Below are 8,252 nucleotides of genomic sequence, written 5' to 3'. Positions count from 1 at the left end.
ATTACGTTGAGTGAAAGAAGCCAGTCACAAAAGAGAGTACATTATCTGCTCAGACCTCCATAGATGCAAACTAATATTTACTGACAGAAAACAGATCAGTGTCTGCTAGGAAAGGGGAAGGGTGCAGCTGGTGAGAGAAAGAGTGCAAGGGAAGCATTACCGAAGGGCTAAAGAAAGTCTGGAGTTTTGCGTATGCTCTTTGTCTTGGTTGTGCTAATTGCATTTCAGATGCACAGTCATACCGATATCCTCATCACCACTCTTTGGATACCTGACAATGATGCCTCAGACAAGTGTTATCTCTTTAAAATGGCTAGGACATTTGAGCAGCTGATGACTTTCAAGAATATACACGGCTAAACATTTTATAGCTGAGGCTCCAAATGTAATGTATCTAAAAGCATAATACATTAAATTATGTTGTGAAAAAAAATCTGTGGAAGGTGTCACAGGAGACACATATAAGATGAAAAAATTATCTTCAAAAAATCAGAATTAAATAAATGATTGAAATTATTTTAAAACTTCACAATCCAGTACTAACAGAAATTAATCATTTTCTAATCATATTTAAATGAGTTAAATTATTTTAACCCATTTAGAAGCTGCAAGCTAGACTGAATAGTTGTATGTGTAAATAATAACACTGAGGACATAATCTCTCAGAAAACAATTTCATTTTAGGTCACACTTATTGTAAATAACTAATTAATAAATCAAGGAAATATCTGATACTGAAAAAAAATCTACAGAATAAGAAAGTGGAGAAAGGCTAGAAGGAACTGGCAGATGTGAAAAAAGAGATATAGCCTTGTAGCATATTTATGACAAATAATCTATTCTTTATCACATGTGTACCCTCTTTTTAAAATGTATTGTTATCCTCAAAAGCCTATATATTTCCAGCCTCTACAAACCTAGGTAGCTGTTATAAACTGCTCTAGTTTATGGGTTTCCATGAACAACACTTTATTTACAGCAGGCAAATAGGTGGTTTTCATTTTCTTCAATTCATTTTTTCTCATAGTACATTCACTGATATAACCATGCGTAAAGCATAATTTTCTCTTTTAGTGACTATAAATATAAAATTATCTAATCAGCCTTTTATAAAAGTATTCCCTTTACCAAACTAGAAAATAATGCCTATACATTTTAATATATATACTTAGGCATGAAAAGTCCTTAAATCATGTGTATTTCTTTCTTCTGTCTTACATTTAATGCTAAACTCCAGACTATAGATGATAGTAAAATAATAATACAAATGCAAGCACATGTGTTAATATTCAGTCTTACAAAGTAAATGTTAAATAATAGTCACTGAGATTTCATGACATGTGAGTTAATCTTAAACAGTTGGAATTAAGTTGTTATAGAGGAGAGAATTCTAACTCAATATGGGCTACTAGGTGGTTTTAAATGGAATGTTTAAATAATTCCAAAAATGCTTTATAATCTAAAATTAAAGCTTATGTTTGCCACATGTGCAATCTTTGAAAGGATTTCTGAACCTCCTTTCCCCAGAATTAAAGGATTAAGGACACTTAAAAATCATTTTATAAAATATAAAAATAAAAGTGGAGAATATTAATAGGATAAATCAGAAACTGGAATAGCAACTGAACTCTTCCTAGTAACCTACAATGTCATCACCAAATCATTGTAAAGTCAACTGGTCTATTAATTTATGTTTAAATAAGGAAACGTTATGGTTTAAAAATTATGTAGCATAATATCAAACAGGTTTTTCTACTTTTAACACCTAATTTCCAGATATAAAAAACAACAAAAACTGCAGTGTATAAATTGCTGAATCAAGATACTTTAAATATCTGGATTTTCATAAAATTATTCAAGGACTTTCAAAAAATAGTGCCTATTTAGCCAATTCCAAAAGGGTTAATTAAAATGCAAGTTTGCAAAGTATATCAGAAGAAATGATGAGAGCTCTATTTTATTGACACTTGGCATGATATCTTTCCACTATATTCTGTGGTGTTTGCCTTGATATTCCTAGAGAGCTGTATACAGGTAATTTCAATTAGTAGTCTGAAGTATGACATACAGGTTAAGAACATACACTCTGACTCACACAACCTAGGGTCAGTTCTTTTTGTTCCACATTCTATCTCTATGATCTTCAGTTAAATTAACCTAATACTTCCCCACTTTCTCACATGAAAATAAGGCAAAATAATGGTACTTACCGTACCCATTGCTTAGTTTTGATGATTAAATTATGTAATATAAGTAATGTCCTTGATATGCTTCATGAAACAATTTTAACATATAATGAATAATATTGTCTTTTAAATAATGTAAATAAAAAGAAAGACATAGCTATTTGGTAAATATCTTTATGTTTAGCTGGAGAAGAAATTAGTTGGAATAGAAATAGTTGAAAGTAGAATAAACTAACCAAATCCCATAAACCGGCGGAATAATAAGATGGTAAAGTTGGCATTGTTAGTGTGCTACATTATAGACAGAGTGCATGAAATCTCACCCAGTGAAAAAAGTTATCAGATACTTAATACACAAAGAATTAATTAATTTTACATTGAACTAGTTGATAGGTCAACTCACAATTTTTCTTCTGCAGGTTTCCCCTCCATCTTAATTGAGATCACCAACTATCACTCACTGAGCTAAAAAAAATAAATAAATAAAACATAGGCCAGGCGCGGTGACTCAAGCCTGTAATCCCAGCACTTTGGGAGGCCGAGACGGGCGGATCACGAGGTCAGGTGATTGAGACCACCCTGGCTAACATGGTGAAACCCCGTCTCTACTAAAATTACAAAGAATTAGCCGGGCGAGGTGGCGGGCGCCTGTAGTCCCAGTTACTTGGGAGGCTGAGGCAGGAGAATGGCGTGAACCCGGGAGGCGGAGCTTGCAGTGAGCTGAGATCCAGCCACTGCGCTCCAGCCTGGGCGATAGAGCGAGACTCCTTCTCAAAAATAAATAAATAAATAAATAAATAAAAATACATAAATAAATAAAAATAAATAGAATATCTTTTACTTCTCTTTTTTCTTTTAATTTATATACATAATTTCTTATTTCTTCCCCCTCACCTGTAACGTCTAAGACATCAAGAAACATGACCTAGATTGTCAACTCTCCCACAAAGATCACCAGAAAATATTTTTATTAAGTTGAGTTTTGTTAAACTTATTGCAACAAGGAAGAATGCCATCTTGAAAGAATTTCCATAATGTCTTAGAAGTTAGGGAAAGAGATGTATAGAGTCTGGGTCTAGGCTTAAGTGAGGTTAAGTGGCTTCTTCAGATGCTCCCTGATGTATGATGGAGTTACAATCAATAAACCCGTTGTAAGTTGAAAATATTATCAAAGCCAGTTACCATATTTTAAATTGATGATGGGTACATCCTCATGTAATTTGATTGTATATTAAGGAGCCTATTGAATATGTATTCCTTTTGCACCAGCATAAGGAAAAAATACCACAAGTAAATGTATTTTAAGCCAGGGGCCGACTGAATTGTGAAAGGGCAAAATGCATGTAGTAAGAAAGGTGTGACCTAAATTGTAGAAATTTAATGTGGTTATAATCCTTTATAAAATGAGGGATTTTGTGTGTGTGCGCGTGTGTGTGTGTGTGAGGTGTGCCTTGAACTTTTCTCTCTGCCATCTCTCATCTAGCATATAGCACATGTAACATATAGCATAGTGGAAAGATATTATGCCAAGTATAAATAAAACAGAGCTCTCATCTTTTCTTCTGTTATACTTCGCAAACTTGCATTTTAATTAACCCTTCTGGAACTGGCTAAATAGGCATTAGTTTTTGAAAGTCCTTGAACTGGTTGAAATTGGGCAAAATTAATTTTATATTTTAAGATTGGTGGACTTCATGGGGCAAGAATAAAGCACGATGACTGCCAATGTAAGAAAGATGTTATCTAAATGGAAGAGGGATTTGCCCACATTAGAAAACTGATCAAATACATTTGTTTGCAAGGATTTCCTGATGCGAAGAGGCAAATTGTTAAAGTCATTATTGGTTTAGAGCATTACTTTCCTTGTAAAGAATTTCCTGGAATAAATGGTTAAGTCATGTTGATACAGGTGGTCTCAATTCTCAGTCAATTGTATCTCCTTCTTTGAAATCTTCCTTTTCTGCCCTCTAGTTATCATTTATATTATTTCTCCCTTTTACCTGGATGCTTAGAATTATTTTTACATATGGTTTTCTAATCTCCCAGTAAAACCTACCTTTATAGCATTTTTTCTAATTTGCTAGAAAAAAAATAAAATGGCACGTTATTCTGCAATTTTCATTGTCAAATCTTGCAGTTTCTCCAGTTTCGAAGTTACCAACAAGGATAAAATCCAGGCTATGATAACAGTCCTCATAATCTGGCCTTGGTTTGTTTCTCCAATATCTTCCTTAGTCAAACATCTACATATAATTTTTGCCCTAATCATAACAAACTTAGAACTTCCTCAAACTCCCTATTAATTTTGGGAAGCTCTGCTTTTTGGATATTGCTAGTTTTCCCTAAGATAATGACTTTTCCCCCAACTGTTAACTACAAACATTTCAATCCTGAATAACTGCTAATCTTTCATAATTAGCAGGTCTCTAAAACACATTTGGTAGTAGTTACAATATATGGAGATATCTGTAAATGCATTCTAAATTCTGGAGATGAAAGTGATAAAATCTATCCCTTACATTCACTCCTCAAGTCTGTATTTGTATATTTAAATACTAATTCTGTATTAAAATAAACTGCAAAATGGGTGTTTCAATGTTACATAACACATTAACCTGTTTAAAAAAAAATTAAAAATTGCCCTGGAGAAAGAAAGTTCTAGCGTTTTTTTATGGCTGCATAATATTCAATGGTTTATAAGTACCATATTTTCTTTATCCAGTCTACCGTTGATGGACATTAGGTTCATTCCATGTTTTTACTATTGTGAATAGTGCTGCAATAAGCATATGGATGCGTGTGTCTTTATGGTAGAACAATTTATATTACTTTGAGTACATATCTAAGAATGGGATTGCTGGGTCAAATGTTAGTTCTGTTTTAAGTTCTTTGAGAAATTGACAAACTGCTTTCCACAGGGGCTGAATTAATTTACATTCTTACCAGCAGTGAATAAGCATTCCCTTTTCTCTGTAACCTTCCCAGCATCTGTTATTTTTTGACTTTTTAATAAAAGCCATTCTCATTGGTGTGAGATGGTATCTCCACGTCATTTCGATTTGCATTTCTCTAATGATGAGGGATACTGGGCATTTTTTTTCACATCTTGTTGGTTACATGTATGTTTTCTTTTGAAGAGTGTCTATGCATGTCCTTTGCCTACATTTTAATGGAGTTGTTTTTTGCTTGTTGATACATAGATTGTGAACATTATTGACATTCTTATCTACAGTCTCAGGAATTTTAAGTAGTTCCTTAATTATTAGTAGAATCATGCTTATTTTTTAGATGCACTACCTTTTCAGTAGGTCTTCAAAACCAAAATTGTAGAAGTTAATATTACTAATATTGCTAAAAATAACAATATATCTATTCTGAGGTGACACATAATTAATTTCTAAACTAATAATATAGAGAATCAGTGCTGTCAGTTTAGGAAAGGAAAAAAAAATTTTTAAAGAAAAAATAAACCCCAAATACAAAAACATCAGTGCACTGATAAAGGTATAGGTTTCTGTGATTTTTGAGTTAGATGAAATATCCCATCATACCTTTCAAAATTATTAATGTTTGTTGTTTATTTGTGTATGAAACTTAAATGGAATGTTAATTTAATTCTTTAAATGTAATAGAATGGAATGGGTATATCATTAAATCAGACTTAGTTAAAACTTATACCACAAATACAAAGATTTAGTGCAGGTAAAAAATTTGTACAACAATATTGAAAAGTCTTTCACACAAACACTTCCATTCGGGGATTTTCACTTTTATCATAGCCTCAGACAGTAAACATAGTCCATATGTCTTCTGCTTCTCCACACTTTTGCACACCAACCACTATTTGATATTTAAGAAGCACTTTTTGTGATGAATGTGATGTGTTCATTAGTCTTCATTCATTTCTGAGAATTAGATTCCATTTCTCAAAGGTTTTTTGCAAAGATCACATCCTGTTAGGCATATGGAGAGAGTGACTCACAGAGTAACTGAAGAATATGATAAAAGTATTACCAAACACGGTGTCTCACTGGGGTCCAAATGTTTTTGAATCTAAACAGTACATATCAAACAGATGGAGTGTAAAAACAAACCTTTGCCGTGGGTGGCCTTATCATTACAGTCAAAACAATCCACATACATGGATGAGAGATATGTATCCAATAACTCTTCTGTAACAACAAAAATGATATTCCAAGGATATTTCTCAAAATAATTGTCTGCTTTATTTATGATGTCTCATTCACTTTCAAAATAATTTGATGTATGTAATATTATTATTTTTGAAAACAAATGACTTATTAAAAATCCAGCGTTAATCATATTATTAAAAACACACAGTCATCTGAGTGTCCTAGAATAGGGGAATAGTTAAGAAATTTACATTTCATCAAACTGATAGATTCTTGTTCAGCCATCTATCATAATTATGCTATTAAAGCCATGTAGAAAAATACAAAAGTGTTTATCATGTAACATTTGGTGGAAATAAACAAATACACAATTCTGTGAATACTGTGATTATAACTGAAAAACGTGCATGGAATTGTATAAAGACTAGAATGAATTATAAAAAAATGAAAGAAATTATGCTTTGTTTGGAGCAACATAATCTTTTTTCTTCAAAAACAGTTTATGTTGCTATAGTCTTCTCTGTATTATAATCAAAAGTGTAATGAAATTTTATTTAGTAGATGACATCTGCTTGGAACTTTACATCAGCCTTATAATTTAAAATTTATGAGATCTTCTATTTTAAATAACTGCTATTTTTTGCCAGTTACAATGACATTTCTTGAGGCATTAAATATTTTTAATTGTTTGTAACAATCAGTCTTTGTAAACCACTCTGATGAATGCGATCGCAATTTGCAAAAGGCATTTATTAGAAATAGCAGATCTCATACATTTTTAATTATAAGACTGATGTAAAGTTCCAAGCAGATGTCATGCACTATATTGTTGGCTTTGAAATGCATTACTTATTTGATGGCCTTCAGATGTGGCAAGTTATTAATTTATTTAGTTGATGTTTGCAAAATCTTGTGATTGGCATTAGTTAGAATGTTCAATAATAACATCTTAAGCTTTTTTATAAATCTGGTATTGTACAGCATTAATAAATCAAGCCACACTTTTTTTTTTCAAAAAGTGTGAAAGAAATAATACTTGGAGTGTTTATTTTTCTTATATAAAAGGATTAGTATGTAATTAAACCCAGTTGAGAATCCAAATTAGTAAACTTTTCATGCTAGCATGTTAATACTTCCTCTTAAAAAATATTATGTTACTGTGGTTGTCCCTATGACCTTTGGTACGTGGTGTTACTCTCATAAATATGTTATGTTACATCGCAAAGAGGCTTTGAAAATGTAATTAATATTACAATCTAATTAATATTACACAAATTAGGGAGATTCTTATGGATTATTCAATGTCCTCAATGTAATCACATAAGCCCTTAAAAGTGTCACAAAATCCTTCAGGTGTTGCTTCGCCAGCCAGAAACCTCTGTGGCCAGCAGCACCTTCCGCCTGAGTATTGGTCAGCCTGCGTATTGCTCATGCCTGCTGGGCTCATTATGCCCAGTCAGCCCTGCAGACTACACTAGGGTCGTGCTACGGCCTGGATCCCACAGCTGCCAAGTGTGAATCAAGTGCAGAGTGGCGAGCCGCTCCAAACAGGTCACTGCTGCCATCAAAAGTATAGCTCTTTTTCTGACTAGTAGCAGAAGTGAAATGAGAGATTAAAAGCATGAGAAAGACTCAACCCACAGATCCACCGTTGCTGACTTGATGGTAAAGAGGACCATGTGGGGAAAGCATAAGGGAACAGAAGCCGCATGCACCCACATCTGGATAAGGAGAATGCAGTGGCGCCTGGAAGCTGGGAGACTCCAGGAACCACAGAGCCTCAATGAGGGTGTCACAGCCCTGGTTCAGGAAGTCCCTAGGTCTGGGGTCCCCAAAGGGCCATAGCTCTTCTATCCTTCTCATAACTGCAGCTTGGTTGAGTGGAGGGAGACGGTGAGGGGGATGGGTTCAGACTTGTTTGTTTTACAGCTCT

Source organism: Chlorocebus sabaeus, chromosome 11 (genome assembly GCF_047675955.1).
Source record: "Chlorocebus sabaeus isolate Y175 chromosome 11, mChlSab1.0.hap1, whole genome shotgun sequence".
In the NCBI taxonomy this organism is placed as follows: domain Eukaryota; kingdom Metazoa; phylum Chordata; class Mammalia; order Primates; family Cercopithecidae; genus Chlorocebus; species Chlorocebus sabaeus.
Note: the sequence above shows the minus strand (reverse complement) of the source record.